The 19,289-nt window shown below is 44.5% G+C and overlaps 1 long non-coding RNA gene across 1 annotated transcript; it reads right to left on the bottom strand.

The window, feature by feature from the left end:
• Window positions 1–897: 897 nt before the first annotated feature.
• LOC138669601 (uncharacterized) lies at window positions 898–7,275 on the bottom strand. The gene is made up of 2 exons (XR_011319201.1): window positions 6,760–7,275; window positions 898–1,404 (listed from the first exon to the last, which is right to left on the bottom strand). It is a non-coding gene; the product is annotated as an uncharacterized lncRNA (long non-coding RNA).
• Window positions 7,276–19,289: the final 12,014 nt, after the last annotated feature.

Raw genomic sequence — 19,289 nt, forward strand, 5'->3', positions numbered from 1 at the left:
TTAACATATCTTTTTACTATTGATGCTGCATAGTATATTGCCCAGTGACGTAGCATATTGCCTAGTGACGTAGTATATTGTCCAGCCACGTAGTATATTGCCCAGACACGTAGTATATTGCCCAGTGACGTAGTATATTGCACAGCCACGTAGTATATTGCCCAGCCACGTAGTATATTGCCCAGTCACGTAGTATATTGCCCAGTGACATAGTATATTGCCCAGCTACGTAGTATATTGCCCAGTCACGTAGTATATTGCCCAGTCACGTAGTATATTGCCCAGCCATATAGTATATTGCCCAGCCACGTAGTATATTGCCAAGCCATGTAGTATATTGGCCAGCCATATAGTATATTGCCCAGCCACGTAGTATATTGCCCAGCCATGTAGTATATTGGCCAGTTACGTAGTATATTGCCCAGTCACGTAGTATATTGGCCAGCCACGTAGTATATTGCCCAGTTACGTAGTATATTACTGTTAAGTCCTTCTCAGTCCCTGGCTTACTAGAGGTAGGGATCCTGAGTAAATGACACGCAAACAAGGTATTGTGTGATCATATACAGGGGAAGCCCAGGAGCACATCTCTCTCTCTGGGCTTTGCCCTCCCTTTATATAGAAAAGAATTATACTTTTACAGACATGCGCACAAGCGCTCATATTTCACTATCTCTTACATAAACAATCTATACCAGTCTTTATCAGTAGAAAGTTACATCATCTGGAAGGTGAATAAAGGCTGCTATTGAAAGAAGGAATGCACACATGATTACTTCCATAAAAGGAAATGTCAAGTCAGCAGAAATGTATCTTGTTGTAAGCGAGATTTCTCAGGAAGAAGACAAGATGGATTGTTTTAGTTCAGTCTGATCTCCACAATTCCCCCCTTTGACATTTTCTTTTATTTATTTTATTACCACAGGGCCAAAGACAAAGCCTTTATTTGGTATTACACATGTACATGCTTGTATTCAATAAGAGAATCAAATCTAGTATTAATTCTTCCGTTTAACTCTCGCAACCTTTTCTTTGTTTTGCAATAAGTAATGGGTACAGATCCAACAATCTGTCAGGGTTTGTGTATTGTTTAACAAGTCATGCACTAATTTTCTATGATGTTGTACGAATCTATTGTTCAAAGGGGCTAGAGAATTCAGTCTATCCCACGCCTCCGTTGAGGTTATCATTATTAACATCAATATCATGAGTTTATACTGCTTTTCTTGCAATGGCTTGCATGTATCCATGATGCCTTTCCTTCAAGCTTGACTGATGTAGGTGTTGTCAACAGGACTTGGAAGGGTCCGTCAAACCTTGGTTCTAGAGCCTTTCTGGTGTGTCTTTTTACATAGACTTGATCACCTGGTTCCAACTTGTGACTTCCTTCTGTGTTGTCAGGATCTGGAAGGGAAGCAAAAACTTGTGCATGCACCTTAGTTAATTGTTTCTGAAGATTTTGCACATAAGAAGTCAATGACTCAATATTTAACACAAGTTGCTGTGGAAAATAACATCCTAAATTGGCAGTCCTGCCAAACAAAATTTCATATGGAGACAGTTTAGTCTTACCCCTTGGGGTATTGCGTATTGAGTAAAGGGCCAGTGAAAGGCATTCTGTCCAAGGCTTTCCTGTTTCAGCCATGGCTTTCTGTATTTTTAATTTTAAAGTTCCATTCATGCGTTCTACCTTACCAGAACTTTGAGGATGATACGGAGTGTGTAACTGACTTTCAACACCCAACATTTTCAGTACATTTTGAAATATTTCTCCAGTAAAATGAGTACCCCTATCTGACTCGATCACTTCAGGGAGACCGTAACGGGGTATCAGTTCGGCAACTAGCTTTACAGCAGTGTTTTTAGCTGAAGCCTTCCGAACTGGATAGGCCTCTGGCCACCCCGAGAACATGTCCACACATACCAACACATACTCATACCCATTACTTTTTGGCAGCTGGATAAAGTCTATTTGTAATCGCTGAAACGGGTAGAGAGGTCGGACGTGGTGCTTCATAGGGGTCTTTGCTGTCTGTCCGGGATTATGTGTCAGGCATATAGCGCATGCAGCACAATAGTCTCTTGCATAGTTGCCAAAACCTGGAGCCAACCAGACTTGCTTTGCCAGTAGTGTCATTGCATTTGCAGACACATGCGTAGGGTGATGTAATCCACCAACTACTATCGGGTACCAGGCTCTAGGTAGACATATTAGTCCATCTTTCTTCCAAATTCCCGCTTGTTCTTCTGCCCCTTCCTTTTTCCACCTGTCCCTCTCCTCTTCTCCTGCATCTTCCTGTGCTTGTCTCAGTCTATCTTCAGTATTTTCTGTGAGGTTTACAGTATGAACCTGTTGTAAGGGTTTGACTGCTGCTGCTTTGGCTGCTTTATCAGCCCTATCATTTCCCCTAGATTCCCTAGTGTCGAGTCTCACATGTGCAGCTACCTTGATTACTGCTACTTCTTTTGTTTCTTGTGCAGCCTCTAAGATCTGTTTGATCAGAGAAGTATGTTTTACAGGTTGTCCTGACGCTGTCATGTAACCTCTAGCTCTCCAGATTACTCCAAAATCAAACACAATACCATGTGCATACCTAGAATCAGTGTATATATTAGCTGTCTGGTTCTCAGCTATTTTAAGAGCTTCAATCAATGCTGTTAGTTCTGCTTCTTGTGCAGACTGTTTCGGTGGAAGTGGTTCTGCTTTGAGAGTTTCAGATTCTGACACAACTGCATACCCTGTATGGAAGTTACCTGTGTCATCTGCAAACCTACTACCATCTATAAACAGCTCTAAATCTGGATTTTGAAGTGGTGTTTCGGATACATTGGGTAAGCCTACCGTTTCTTGTAAAATGAGCTCTGTACAATCATGTGTGTCTGTAGGGAAAAAATTTGTGTGTGTATCAGTGTCCTTATTCCCCCCTTCAGACTCGAGAGGTAGCAGTGTAGCTAAATTGAGAGTCTGAAGCCTAGCAAATGTGATAGTAGAGGGGAGCAGCAAAGAACACTGCAGCCGCAAATGTCTGGCCATGGAAATGTGTTTTGGTTGGACCTGGTTTAATATCCCATAAACATCATGTGTAGTTTGAACTGTGAGTGGATACTCTAGGACAATTTCTGATGCTTTGTCCAACAATAGTGAGACAGCAACAACTACACGTACACAGGTTGGCGCTGCTCTAGCTACGGGATCTAACCTTGCTGAAAGATATGCAATTGGTCTTTGTTTCCCTGCATGCTTCTGGGTAAGAACTCCTGTAGCATGGGAATCAACTTCTGCAGCCATAAGCTGAAACGGTTTGGTGTAGTCTGGTAGCCCTAACGCTGGAGCTGAAACAAGGGCATCTTTTAATTGTTGGAACGAAATCTGACCTTCTTTTGTCAACAAATAAGGTTCACTTTTTACACAGTCATACAGTGGTTGCATTAGTTGACTTGCATGTATAATCCATTGTCTACAATGAGACACTATTCCTAAAAATGCTCGTAGCTGTTTATGATTTCTAGGCTCATTCATCTGTCTTATTGCTTCAGTTCTTTGTGGTGTAAGATGCTTTTTACCTTGAGAAATGCAATGACCTAGAAAGACCACTTTGGTCTGACAAACTTGTAGCTTTTGTCTATTCACTTTACACCCTTCTTTTTCTAAAAAACATAGTAAACTCACAGTGGACCTTTCTGCAGTTTCTAGATCTGGGCAGCAAAGTAGTAGGTCATCCACATACTGCAAAATTACTACCTGTGGTTCGGGTTCAAACCTCTGAAGGACTGTTTGTAGGGCATTTGAATAAAGAGTAGGGGAGTGTATCATTCCCTGTGGAAGGCGTGTCCACGCCAACTGTTTGCCCTTAAATGTAAATGCAAACAAATGCCAACTATCTTGGTGTAAAGGAACCGAGAAAAATGCATTTGAAAGATCTATTACAGTAAATACTTGAGAACTGGCTGGTATCTGTGATAGTAACGTATGAGGATTGGGTACAACTGGGGTGATTGGATCTAGAACTTTGTTTATTTCTCTTAAATCATGTACCATACGATATTTGGGCATAGAACTCTTATCAAGAGTTCTCTTTTTGACTGGATACAGAGGAGTGTTAGCAGGTGATTGTATCTCTACCAAAACTCCTTTCTCTTTATATCCCTCTATCTGTTTTGTAATCGCTAGTTCCTGCTGGGCACTCACAGGGTATTGTCTGAGCTGTGGGAGAACAGTTCCTGGTTGCACAGATAGTTTTACAGGAGAGATATGCAATAGTCCCACATCGGTGTCACCCTGTGCCCACAGTGTTTCTGGGACCATTGAGAGGTCTAGATCTGTGGTGTACTCTTTTTCTTCAGCATAATCCTCAAAAGCCTGAATTCTAACATATTGTTCTAATGTTTCTGCATCATCAGGGATAGTCAGTATAACTGTGCCATCTTCCCTAAAATTGATGTTAGCTTCTAATTTCTTTAGGACATCAGTTCCTAACAAACATGTTGGGGCACCTCTGGCATACAAAAATCTGGATGCAAAACATTTAGGTCCTAATGAGACCTCTAGGGGCACAGTATATGGCAGTGTTCGAATTACCCCATCATAACCCTCAGCAAAAGTTGTTTGTTCTGAAATATCTTCCGGATTTGGAAGAAAATCTTGATTCAAAATTGAGGAAGTTGCACCTGTATCTATCAAAAATGGAATCTCTCTCCCCCCCACATTCACCTGTATCATAGGTCTTCTAGCTGGTAGGGAAGTTTGTAACACATCGAGTCAATCTGAATCTGGTATGGGACCATCTATGATGGTAGATTTCTGCTGGTTGTCCGTTTGGGGAGGGTTATTTCTGGGAACAAATTTGCCTGACTTTATATCTGCCAACTTCTTCCTGCACTCTCTTTGGAAATGACCTGGCTTTTTACAGTAGTGGCAAGGAAAGTTGTGTCTCACTCTTCCTCCTGTATTAGCTTGTGCTATTCTAACAGGCTTACGATTCTCTCTCATATCCATGACTATTCCTAAACATCGTTGTTTCACAATATTTGGTTGTTCAATTGTTCTCCAATCTGGAGTAGAGGATTTAAATTTTTCTCTGATTTTCGGATCTAGCCCCTCTATTAATTGTTTTGTAAAAAGTCTCCTTACTGAAGCATCAGTCAAATCCAATCCTTCATCCCTAAAGCTATTTTCTAATTCTTGACTATATTCTTCAATACTTTGCCCAAATTTCTGCATAATCACACCCGTAGATCCCCTTTCCCTCTGTTTTTCTCTCATGAAAATTATTAATGCCTCTGTGAACTGGGTACCTGATGCTTCTGTCTGTAAGGCACCCCCTTCTGCCACTGGTCTATTGGGCTGTAGGTGTGTCAATAATTCCTGAAAAAGTCCGGGGGACATTTTCATTCTACATAATTCTTCCCCGTCCGCCCAGACCCCAGCATGAGTCTGCATGATTTGTTGTATGTATTGTGCAAATCGGATGGGATATTGAGTGGGATCAGGCGCATTATGCAGGAGGGACATACCTTCAGCAGGGGACCAAGGAAAATACTGTCGGGTCTGGTGATATCTAGTTCCCATTACCCCGTCAGCACCAGGTTCCCTAAAGGGTCTTGGTACTACCCTAACAGGGGCAAGTACAGCGCCATGTCTAGGTGTACCACAGACTAGGCAATCATTTCTCCAATCTGGATTTTGTTGTCCACAGTGTGAACATACCCATCCTCCTACCCCACCAAGATTGGGATACAAGGCTGGAAATTGTTTTCCTCCTTCTGCTCCTCCAGATGGTACAAATGATTGGGCTTTTGGATCTAGGTAAGGTGGTGGGATTATGTCACAACTTTTTCCCTTCCCCATAATCCATTTGGAAGTGTCTGGATCATACTTCCAATTCTCCTCTTTAGCTGTTTTTGAGACCTCTATCATACAGTGTATGATTTCTTCCCACCCATTGTCTTTGATAATTCCACCTCGTTCTTTACTCAGTCTTTCCCATTCAGTGCTAAACATAAGTGCTTCTGAAATTCCCAATTTTTCTCTTACCCTTCTAATCTGACTTCTGACTGTCTTCCCACATCTTTCCTGTATGATATCTGCTGCTTCCACTTGTCCTAAGACGGTTTTTGTCTGTTTATTTCCCATTTTTCTTTTTTTTTTTTCAATATTAGCTATTTCTACCCCAGGTGACGTTTGGACAATCACTTATCCTAGGTGATGTCTCGTTGCCTTCTCTCCTAGGGAGCTAAAATATTGAAGGGCTGATCTGCTCCATTCTTTCTAATGTGCAGAATGTACATAAGTGCTATTATGCACGCAAACAGACCCAGCAACACCATACAGATCACAAAACTTTCTGTGTCAGTTAGCATACTTGTCCCAGGCTCATGGACCCGCGTCCTGGGCTCATTCTATCAAACCTTATCCAGAAATGAAGGAGGTTAAGCACTTAAATGAGAGTCAAGCATGGGCGGAGGTCTCCCAGAAAGGACGCAACCACATGACCCAGTTAGGCTGACTTCCGTGTATAAGGCTTATACCCCAACTATTTCGGCTTATTTTTCTACGCACTTTTGCTCTTCTTTCACAACATACCACAACCTTAACACTGTTCACACACTGCCAGGGACAGGACTCATAAATCTATACAATATAGTAACCCGAGTTTTATAGGTATCTACTCACTACTAGACTAACCCAGCGTGACACGGCTCATAGAGATCTTTCGGATAATACAAGGCAGATAAAAGAGAACTAATAATGTCTCTTACCTGGCCAGGTTTTTCAGTTCATTTGCCGTCCATTATCCCAGATCTCCATTGTCCGTATCCGCAGGTGAATCTCGAGCAAATACTCTCATCTCGGGTCCCCGTTCGGTGCGCCAAAGAAATGTTAAGTCCTTCTCAGTCCCTGGCTTACTAGAGGTAGGGATCCTGAGTAAATGACACGCAAACAAGGTATTGTGTGATCATATACAGGGGAAGCCCAGGAGCACATCTCTCTCTCTGGGCTTTGCCCTCCCTTTATATAGAAAAGAATTATACTTTTACAGACATGCGCACAAGCGCTCATATTTCACTATCTCTTACATAAACAATCTATACCAGTCTTTATCAGTAGAAAGTTACATCATCTGGAAGGTGAATAAAGGCTGCTATTGAAAGAAGGAATGCACACATGATTACTTCCATAAAAGGAAATGTCAAGTCAGCAGAAATGTATCTTGTTGTAAGCGAGATTTCTCAGGAAGAAGACAAGATGGATTGTTTTAGTTCAGTCTGATCTCCACAATTACCTAGTGACATAGTATATTGCCTAGTGACGTAGTTTATTGCGCAGCCACGTAGTATATTGGCCAGTTACGTAGTATATTGCCCAGTCACGTAGCATATTGCGCAGCCACGTAGTATATTGCCCAGTCACGTAGTATATTGCCCAGTTATGTAGTATATTGCCCAGTGATGTAGTATATCCCACAGCAACGTAGTATACAGCACAGAGCCACGTAATATATTGGCCAGTAACGTAGTATATTGCCGAGTGACGTAGTATACACCACAGAGCCACATAGTATATTGCACAGCAAAGTAGTATACAGCACAGAGCCACGTAGTATATTGCCCAGTCACATAGTATATTGCCGAGCTACGTAGTATATTGCCCAGCCAGGTTTGTCACAGGTGAAAAAATAAAAAATTAATGGAGCGCCCCCAGACACAGGGCCACGAGTTCTTGGTACCGGGCCTCTCTGGTTCGGTTCTGAGGCTGTCACGGTGGCTAGACCCAGTCTGCGACCCTGCTAAGGGGCGTCCAATAAAGGTGGTGCAGTCTATCAGGGATTTGTGACGCCACCTGTGGTGTTCGGTCAGGGTGACCGACGCTGCTGTGGGGTCCGCTGGGGTGATGAAATGGCAGCTGGATGGTATACCTTCCCACAGGTTAAGTATGTCCCCAGGGCTTCCCAGTAAGGTGGATGGTGATGGTGTGAGGTGCAGTCAATAACGAGGACACAAGGTTGCAGTCTCTTTACCTCTTTACTGAAGACTTCAGGATCCTCAATCCAGAGCACGCTTAACAGGGCTATCTGAGACCGGCCGGTCCGATGGGCACATCCAAAGTTTCCTTCGCAGGTGGAAATCAGTGCCTACCACTAGCGCCTGTGTGTTGTAGTGCTACCCTGCTGAGCATTTGGAATAGTCCTCACAACTGCTGTTCTCGTTCGTTCGTTCTTTCTAATTCTCTCTCGCTTGTTCCAGATGTTACTAGTTTCTTGTCCCCCAGGTATGTTATGGCTAGGACGCACCCATATGACAGGAAGGCTCGGAGCTCTTCCGGGACCCTAGAGACGCCCCTCTCCACGCGTTGCCCCCTATGTCTTCGTAGGAAATTTAAGGTAGACAGCCAACCTATAATTAACTGTCCTGCGGAGTTTGAAGTAAGGCCTAGAGTCAGTTACTCCCGCGGTGTTCGGGCCACCGGCTACGCGCCTCAGCAGGATGTTGCCTCGGTCTCACGGCACGACTCCTACTGGTTCTCTTTTGTGCTTGATCCCGTTTCTCACTGTTCCACAATATCCTTCCCTTCGTGTCTCTCTCTTAGGATACCACCGCGGGGGTGCAGGCGCGGTTCCGTATCGTTCTGCTCTGTTCGCTAGGCACCTGCCAGGTTCCCACGCCTGACAGGGACCCCCCTGTGGCTTCTCCCTGCAACACCCCCTGCCACGGGATGTTGCCTGAATCCAACCCAGTCAGCTTCTGACTAACTTCCTATCCAACCCCTAGTTTTACCAGTGTGAGGAGTGGCCCAATAAATAAAGCCTTTTTCTCCCCCTAGTGGCCGGAGTGTGAAGTGTAATGTGTGCTGGTGATACCTGGTCAGTAGAATTCCTTCAGTGCCATCAGACGTACCATCACTCCCCTTAGTGGCAGAGTGTCATACTGCAACAACGAGATCTCTGGGGCACTGCACTAACATATATTCACCTTTTCGAAAGCCCCTTGTAGTCCACGGCAGCTTCCAGTCCCAGCGTTGGTATGGGCGCAGGACCTGTGATGACGTCGCGTGTTATGGCTGGCAATCAGGCAACACAGCGTGCAGTAATCAGCGCACATACAGAGATCTGGCAATAACCAAAAACAATAGGACGAGCTCTGAGACGTGGAATCTCTGTAGACTGCAGTACCTGATCTATCCTCACACAACTATAAGCAGCAGTGGATTGCGCCTATCACTACCTATGCAACTCGACACTGCCTGAGGAGCTGACTAGCCTGAAGATAGAAATACAAGCCTGACTTACCTCAAAGAAATACCCCAAAGGAATAGGCAGCCCCCCACATATAATGACTGTTAGCAAGATGAAAAGACAAACGTAGGAATGAAATAGATTCAGCAAAGTGAGGCCCGATATTCTAGACAGAGCGAGGATAGCAAAGAGAACTATGCAGTCTACAAAAAACCCTAAAACGAAAACCACGCAAAGGGGCAAAAAGACCCACCGTGCCGAACTAACAGCACGGCGGTGCACCCCTTTGCTTCTCAGAGCTTCCAGCAAAAGTTAATAGCAAGCTGGACAGAAAAAACAGAAAACAAACTAGAAGCACTTATCTAGCAGAGCAGCAGGCCCAAGGAAAGATGCAGTAGCTCAGATCCAACACTGGAACATTGACAAGGAGCAAGGAAGACAGACTCAGGTGGAGCTAAATAGCAAGGCAGCCAACGAGCTCACCAAAACACCTGAGGGAGGAAGCCCAGAGACTGCAATACCACTTGTGACCACAGAAGTGAACTCAGCCACAGAATTCACAACAGTACCCCCCCCCCTTGAGGAGGGGTCACCGAACCCTCACCAGAACCCCCAGGCCGACCAGGATGAGCCACATGAAAGGCACGAACAAGATCTGGGGCATGGACATCAGAGGCAAAAACCCAGGAATTATCTTCCTGAGCATAACCCTTCCATTTGACCAGATACTGGAGTTTCCGTCTAGAGACACGAGAATCCAAAATCTTCTCCACAATATACTCCAATTCCCCCTCCACCAAAACAGGGGCAGGAGGCTCCACAGATGGAACCATAGGTGCCACGTATCTCCTCAACAACGACCTATGGAATACATTATGTATGGAAAAGGAGTCTGGGAGGGTCAGACGAAAAGACACCGGATTGAGAATCTCAGAAATCCTATACGGACCAATAAAACGAGGTTTAAATTTAGGAGAGGAAACCTTCATAGGAATATGACGAGAAGATAACCAAACCAGATCCCCAACACGAAGTCGGGGTCCCACACGGCGTCTGCGATTAGCGAAAAGCTGAGCCTTCTCCTGGGACAAGGTCAAATTGTCCACTACCTGAGTCCAGATCTGCTGCAACCTGTCCACCACAGAATCCACACCAGGACAGTCCGAAGACTCAACCTGTCCTGAAGAGAAACGAGGATGGAACCCAGAATTGCAGAAAAATGGAGAGACCAAGGTAGCCGAGCTGGCCCGATTATTAAGGGCGAACTCAGCCAACGGCAAAAATGACACCCAATCATCCTGGTCAGCGGAAACAAAACATCTCAGATATGTTTCCAAGGTCTGATTGGTTCGTTCGGTCTGGCCATTAGTCTGAGGATGGAAGGCCGAGGAGAAAGATAGGTCAATGCCCATCCTACCACAAAAGGCTCGCCAGAACCTCGAGACAAACTGGGAACCTCTGTCAGAAACAATATTCTCAGGAATGCCATGTAAACGAACCACATGCTGGAAGAACAAAGGCACCAAATCAGAGGAGGAAGGCAATTTAACCAAGGGCACCAGATGGACCATTTTAGAAAAGCGATCACAGACCACCCAAATGACCGACATTTTTTGAGAGACGGGAAGGTCAGAAATGAAATCCATCGAAATATGTGTCCAAGGCCTCTTCGGGACCGGCAAGGGCAAAAGCAACCCACTGGCACGTGAACAGCAGGGCTTAGCCCTAGCACAAATTCCACAGGACTGCACAAAAGCACGCACATCCCGTGACAGAGACGGCCACCAGAAGGATCTAGCAACCAACTCCCTGGTACCAAAGATTCCTGGATGACCGGCCAGCACCAAACAATGAAGTTCAGAGATAACTTTACTAGTCCACCTATCAGGGACGAACAGTTTCTCGGCCGGACAACGATCAGGTTTATTAGCCTGAAATTTCTGCAACACTCTCCGCAAATCAGAAGAGATGGCAGACACAATGACTCCTTCCTTGAGGATACTCGCCGGCTCAGATAACCCCGGAGAGTCGGGCACAAAACTCCTAGACAGAGCATCCGCCTTCACATTTTTAGAACCCGGAAGGTATGAAATCACAAAATCAAAACGAGCAAAAAATAACGACCAACGGGCCTGTCTAGGATTCAAGCGCTTGGCAGACTCAAGATAAGTAAGGTTCTTATGATCAGTCAAAACCACCACGCGATGCTTAGCACCCTCAAGCCAATGACGCCACTCCTCGAATGCCCACTTCATGGCCAGCAACTCTCGGTTGCCCACATCATAATTACGCTCAGCAGCAGAAAATTTCCTGGAAAAGAAAGCACATGGTTTGAACACTGAGCAACCAGAACCTCTCTGTGACAAAACCGCCCCTGCACCAATCTCAGAAGCATCAACCTCGACCTGGAACGGAAGAGAAACATCAGGTTGACACAACACAGGGGCACAGCAAAAACGACGCTTCAACTCCTGAAAAGCTTCCACGGCAGCAGAAGACCAATTAACCAAATCAGCACCCTTCTTGGTCAAATCGGTCAATGGTCTGGCAATGCTAGAAAAATTACAGATGAAGCGACGATAAAAATTAGCAAAGCCCAGGAATTTCTGCAGACTTTTTAGAGATGTCGGCTGAGTCCAATCCTGGATGGCCTGAACCTTAACTGGATCCATCTCGATAGTAGAAGGGGAAAAGATGAACCCCAAAAATGAAACTTTCTGCACACCGAAGAGACACTTTGATCCCTTCACGAACAAGGAATTAGCACGCAGTACCTGGAAAACCATTCTGACTTGCTTCACATGAGACTCCCAATCATCTGAGAAGATCAAAATGTCATCCAAGTAAACAATCAAGAATTTATCCAGATACTCACGGAAAATGTCATGCATAAAAGACTGAAAAACAGATGGAGCATTGGCAAGTCCGAACGGCATCACCAGATACTCAAAATGACCCTCGGGCGTATTAAATGCCGTTTTCCATTCATCTCCCTGCCTGATTCTCACCAGATTATACGCACCACGAAGATCAATCTTAGTAAACCAACTAGCCCCCTTAATCCGAGCAAACAAGTCAGAAATCAATGGCAAGGGATACTGAAACTTAACAGTGATCTTATTAAGAAGGCGGTAATCAATACACGGTCTTAGCGAACCATCCTTCTTGGCTACAAAAAAGAACCCTGCTCCCAATGGTGACGACGATGGGCGAATATGTCCCTTCTCCAGGGACTCCTTCACATAACTGCGCATAGCGGTGTGTTCAGGTACGGACAAATTAAATAAACGACCCTTAGGGAATTTACTACCAGGAATCAAATCGATAGCACAATCACAATTCCTATGCGGAGGTAGGGCATCAGACTTGGACTCTTCAAATACATCCTGAAAGTCCGACAAGAACTCTGGGATGTCAGAAGGAATGGATGACGAAATAGACAAAAATGGAACATCACCATGTACTCCCTGACAACCCCAGCTGGTTACCGACATAGAGTTCCAATCCAATACTGGATTATGGGTTTGTAGCCATGGCAACCCCAACACGACCACATCATGCAAATTATGCAGTACCAGAAAGCGAATAACTTCCTGATGTGCAGGAGCCATGCACATGGTCAGCTGGGCCCAGTACTGAGGCTTATTCTTGGCCAAAGGTGTAGCATCAATTCCTCTCAACGGAATAGGACACCGCAAAAGCTCCAAGAAAAATCCACAACGTTTAGCATAATCCAAATCCATCAGATTCAGGGCAGCGCCTGAATCCACAAACGCCATGACAGAATACGATGACAAAGAGCACATTAAGGTAATGGACAAAAGGAATTTGGACTGTACAATACCAATAACGGCAGAGCTATCGAACCGCCTAGTGCGTTTAGGACAATTAGAAATAGCATGAGTAGAATCACCACAATAGAAACACAGTCTGTTCAGACGTCTGTGTTCTTGCCGTTCTACTTTAGTCATAGTCCTGTCGCACTGCATAGGCTCAGGTTTACTCTCAGACAATACCGCCAGATGGTGCACAGATTTACGCTCGCGCAAGCGACGACCGATCTGATTGGCCAAGGACATAGACTCATTCAAACCAGCAGGCATAGGAAATCCCACCATTACATCCTTAAGAGCTTCAGAGAGACCCTTTCTGAACAAAGCCGCTAGTGCAGATTCATTCCACAGAGTGAGTACTGACCACTTCCTAAATTTCTGACAATATACTTCTACATCATCCTGACCCTGGCATAAAGCCAGCAGATTTTTCTCAGCCTGATCCACTGAATTAGGCTCATCGTAAAGCAATCCCAGCGCCTGGAAAAATGCATCAACATTACTCAATGCAGAATCTCCTGGTGCAAGAGAAAACGCCCAGTCCTGTGGGTCGCCGCGCAAAAAAGAAATAATAATCAAAACCTGTTGAATAGGATTACCAGAAGAATGAGGTTTCAAGGCCAAAAATAGCTTACAATTATTTCTGAAGCTCAGGAACTTAGTTCTGTCACCAAAAAACAAATCAGGAATCGGAATTCTTGGTTCTAGCATCGATTTCTGATCAATAGTATCTTGAATCTCTTGTACATTTACAACGAGATTATCCATTGAGGAGCACAGAGCCTGAATATCCATGTCCACAGCTGTGTCCTGAAGCACTCTAATGTCTAGGGGAAAAAAAAGACTGAAGACAGAGCTAAGAAAAAAAAATGATGTCAGGATTTCTTTTTTCCCTCTATTGGGAATCATTGGTATGGCTCCTTGTACTGTTATGGCTGGCAATCAGGCAACACAGCGTGCAGTAATCAGCGCACATACAGAGATCTGGCAATAACCAAAAACAATAGGACGAGCTCTGAGACGTGGAATCTCTGTAGACTGCAGTACCTGATCTATCCTCACACAACTATAAGCAGCAGTGGATTGCGCCTATCACTACCTATGCAACTCGACACTGCCTGAGGAGCTGACTAGCCTGAAGATAGAAATACAAGCCTGACTTACCTCAGAGAAATACCCCAAAGGAATAGGCAGCCCCCCACATATAATGACTGTTAGCAAGATGAAAAGACAAACGTAGGAATGAAATAGATTCAGCAAAGTGAGGCCCGATATTCTAGACAGAGCGAGGATAGCAAAGAGAACTATGCAGTCTACAAAAAACCCTAAAACGAAAACCACGCAAAGGGGCAAAAAGACCCACCGTGCCGAACTAACAGCACGGCGGTGCACCCCTTTGCTTCTCAGAGCTTCCAGCAAAAGTTAATAGCAAGCTGGACAGAAAAAACAGAAAACAAACTAGAAGCACTTATCTAGCAGAGCAGCAGGCCCAAGGAAAGATGCAGTAGCTCAGATCCAACACTGGAACATTGACAAGGAGCAAGGAAGACAGACTCAGGTGGAGCTAAATAGCAAGGCAGCCAACGAGCTCACCAAAACACCTGAGGGAGGAAGCCCAGAGACTGCAATACCACTTGTGACCACAGAAGTGAACTCAGCCACAGAATTCACAACAGTCGCGGTCACATGACCGTGATGTCATGGCAGGTAAGGAAAACCACCTATGCCAAAACATGGTATCCATCCACAGACAACTTTTTTTTTTTTCCCTCAGATGGGACGTTCCACAGTCAGGTAACCAAAACTATAAGGAGCTCATCTCCCAAAACAGCGTGCCACATACTCAGTACATCCGCTATTCCCATCATCATTGGAAAACACAACAAAATTTTTATTAACACAAAAAACACCTCAAGAAACATTAACAAAATGTTTCCACTTTTTAGACTTCCAAATTCCCTCTGCATCCACCTCCCCTCTCCTCCTCTGATCACACACAAAACAAAAATACAATTTTCCCAAATTAATTTTTATACAATTTTTTACCTCAATATCCTTCCTTTTAAACACATACACATTCCTCACATCCCACAATACCTCTTTTATACATGCCATCATCAACCATAATACCCTCTCCTTTTCCCCACACATACCGAATCCAAACATAAAAAGCTCAAAAGACAACAGATTCACCTCACACAGCTCCTTACACAAACAACCCAGACCTGCAATCACACTTCTAGCATACTGACAATTCCAAAACAAATGCACCACACCCTCACTCCCACCACATCCACTCCTCGGACACCTCTCACTCCTCACTAAACCCCGATTTTTCAGAAACTCACCGGCAACAGCTCATGCAATGACTGCCATACAATCTCACTCTGCCTATTTGTCATACCATTCACACGTACCTTCTTCCATACTTTCTGCACATCATCCCCTCTTACCAATTTAAGATCTGGCAAGGACAGTCTGTGAGCTCGTCCAACAATAATGTCACATTCCATCTCTCTACACTCAATCATCTTATATACAGCTTTCTTCTTTTCTAACAATCTCACATCCACATCACACAGTTCATACTTCACTATAAAAATTTGTAAACCCACACATACCACACAGGAACCTCAAAAGCCACTGGGCTCCTAAGATCTCTTTCACGCCATTTCAAACTAAAAAAGAAATTTCCAAACAAAAATCTGCACATACATGCCTACTTCCCATCCATCCTAATCACACCTAGTACAAACACCATAATATTCACGCCGAAAAAAACATTCAAATTTGGGAAACCCAGTCCTCCCTTATCCCAACTCTTCATATCAATCTCTCTCCTCGCACGCTCCATACATGAACCCCAAAAAAAGACAAACAAAACTCTATTTAATCTTCTAATACACATGTAGCTTGGTGGAAAAACCATCGCAACATACAAAAAAATAGGTAACACAACACTCTTAATAACTAAAATTTTACCAAAAAACGTAAGATCCCTCAAAGGCTACGTTCACATTAGCGTTCTGCCGGGCTGCATCGGGTTCAGCCGCGGCGACGCATGCGCCATGCGCCCCTATATTTAACATGGGAGCGCATGGACATGCGTTTGCATGCGTTTTGCGATGCATGCGTTTTTTTTTACGCAAGCGTAGGGCGCAGAGGACGCAGCAAGATGCATTTTTTGCGTCAAAAATTCGGCAAAAAAGGACGCATGCGTCGCAAAACTATGCATTTTAGCGTGCGTTTTTCTGCGTTTTTGTTTGCTTTGTGCGTTGCGTCGCCGACGCAACATCGCACAGCGCAAATGTGAACGTAGCCAAACTCCAAAAATTTAACTTACGCTCCCACTCTCTCCCTCACATCCACCCAGCTTTCCACTCCATCCAATTTCTCTGAAAATTTCACACCCAAAACCTTTATCGATCCACTCACCACATTCACTCCAGCATCATCGCTCAGACTCCTTCCCCCAAAATTCTTACACTCACTCTTCTCCCAATTCACTTTAAAAGCAGATGCTCCACAAAAAATAGAAACCAACAACTTCACACGCCGTACAAAACACTCTGAATCACACGGCACACACACATCATCCATATAGCCACTCATCTTCCACTCTCTCCCCCCACCCCCGGGTACTTGCACACCCCGAATCACCTTATTTTTTCTTAACAGACATAACAAAGGCTCAATTGCGCAAATATAAACGATAGGGGACAAAGGACACCCCTGCCGAACACCCGAAAATACATTTACTCTCCTCCCCACATTTCCATTCAACAACACACAACTATAAATATTCTTATACAAACTTCTCACTCTCTCAACAGACCATCCTCCCCCTGGTGTTTTATTCAGTGCCATGCTAAACACCACCTTCCATACTTCTTCACCCGTCACTTCACCCATCAAACTTTCCCTTTCTATCCTATTCAAACAATTTTCCAAAACACTCAGCACCTCACCCTCCAAACCTTCATCCCTCCATTTCACAGCATACAAATCATCATAAAACTTTGCCACTTCCTCACACAAGTCTGCACCACTCACTTCATTTCCATCCATCCCAATCAAAACACTCATACTCTGTCTCTTCCTAAAAACTTTTGGATGCTGCCCTCGGGAAGGGCAGCATCCAAAAAGGAAAACATACTATGCCAAAACATGGTATCCATCCACAGACAGCTGTTTCGGGGTATTTGCCTCTCATCAGTGTGGAGTAGGAAAGTGGCTATTAGGAGCAGTGCCTAGTAAAAGGACTATAAAAATACCCCAAAACAGCTGTCTGTGGATGGATACCATGTTTTGGCATAGGTGGTTTTCCTTTTTGGATGCTGCCCTTCCCGTGGTTGTTCCTTCCCGGTGAAAGACCTGGCTATTTATTGCTTGGGATGAGAAACACTTGATGGTGTCTCCATGGCTTTTCTACATGCATTTGCATATTTCCCATAAGGGATGGGGGCAGTGATCTGGATCACTGCGTTGAGAAACACGTGATGGCGTCTCCGCGGTGTTGGATGTTTTGATCTCCCCGAGGTCAATCATCCTTATGTTTATAGTCCTTTTACTAGGCACTGCTCCTAATAGCCAGTTTCCTACTCCACACTGAGGAGGGGCAAATACCCCGAAAGAGCTGTCAGGAGTGAGGTTTTCTGGAGGAATCCAGACTCTTTTGCAGAGAATTCTGTTTTTTTTCTGTGGTATTTTGTACCGACAGCTTTGAAGATGAGTTACGTGAAGAACACCATCCGAGTGACGTTGGAGCCATCTATCCGGGCAAGGAACAGCGTGGTCTTTATCGTTCGTGACCTTATTGAGGAAAAGGCTGGAGGAAAGCGGGAGAACATCTATAGTATCAATGATTTCCCTAATCAAGGTAACTACGACGTTACTTTTATGTCGGAGCATTATTGCCTGAATGTCCATGAGTGGTTTCGGAATCATGCCGGAGATCCCTGTTTGAAGGGAGTCAAATGTGAACCACTGTTTGGTTTTCAGGAAAGGCAGGTGACTATCACTGTCAATAACCCCTTTACTGAACCTGCATTGTTGGAGAGCTTCCTCTCACAGTACTGTGATTTTGTTTCAAAGGGAGATAAGCAAGTGAACTGCTTAGGAATCTTCAATTGTCGATACAAGTATCGTGTAAGGTTCAGAAGAGATCCTGGCAGTGTGGGTGGGTTCAGACACCCTCCGGCAAACTTTTCTGTGGCAGGGCATAGGGGTTTCCTCATGTACCCTGGGCAGCCTCTCTTTTGCAGGAGATGTTTCGCTTTTGGACATGTTCAGGCAGACTGCCAGAAGGGGCAGTGTTGTCAAAACTGCAAGAAGGAGGGGCATATGGCTGGTGATTGCCCGATGGCTAAGACCTGTGATGTGTGTGGTAGTGGTGACCACATGTATAAGGATTGTCTGCGGAGGGCGCCTAGACGCTCAGAAAGTGAATGGAGAGATGATGACTCTACTGTGCCTAAAATGTTTTCTCTTGAGGAAGCAATGGATGCAACGGAGGAAGATGTGCGCATTTCTGAAGCTGAGAGCCCTGTGCACCCCTCAGATCCTCAGAATATTGGAGGGCTTTCTTCAGATGAGGACAGGGGTGGGAATAAGTGTCAGAGGGAGGAGGATGGGGAAAGTGATGAGGAATGCAGTAGTATGCCTAAGAGGAAAATTGGGCCAGCTAAAAAAAAAATGGAGTGAGCACGAAGGGGTTAGTGGTTCAGAGACTTGCTGTTCAGTCCGAATGGCAGAGGAGGACAATGGTGATACTGGGTAGAATGAAAGCTCAGTGGATATGTTGTTTTTTTTCTCTCCTTTCTGTGAGTCTTGACCTTTGTCAAGGGCTTTTTGTGTAATGTGTGTAGTTTTGTGGTAATTTTTGTTTTTATAGTATGGGTTTTTCTATAGTTTCTCAAAATGTGAGAGTTTTTAAGAAAGCGAGGAGGAGAGCAGCAATTTTGGATTTTTTAGCTATGCAGAGTGCATCTATTTTTTGTTTGCAAGAATGTGGGATTGTGGATGGTGTGAAAGGGGATGAGTGGTCTTATGGTGCGTCTGTATGGTCTGGTAGTGCAAATAATCGAAATGATGGTGTGGTTATTTTAGTTAAGGGGCAGGAGGTTGTTTTGAATAATTATTTGGTGGTGGAGGTGGGGAGGTGTACAGTTAGGGCAAGAAATATTTGGACAGTGACACAATTTTCGCGAGTTGGGCTCTGCAT

The sequence above is a fragment of the Ranitomeya imitator genome, chromosome 3 (genome assembly GCF_032444005.1).
Source record: "Ranitomeya imitator isolate aRanImi1 chromosome 3, aRanImi1.pri, whole genome shotgun sequence".
Taxonomy (NCBI): Eukaryota; Metazoa; Chordata; class Amphibia; order Anura; family Dendrobatidae; genus Ranitomeya; species Ranitomeya imitator.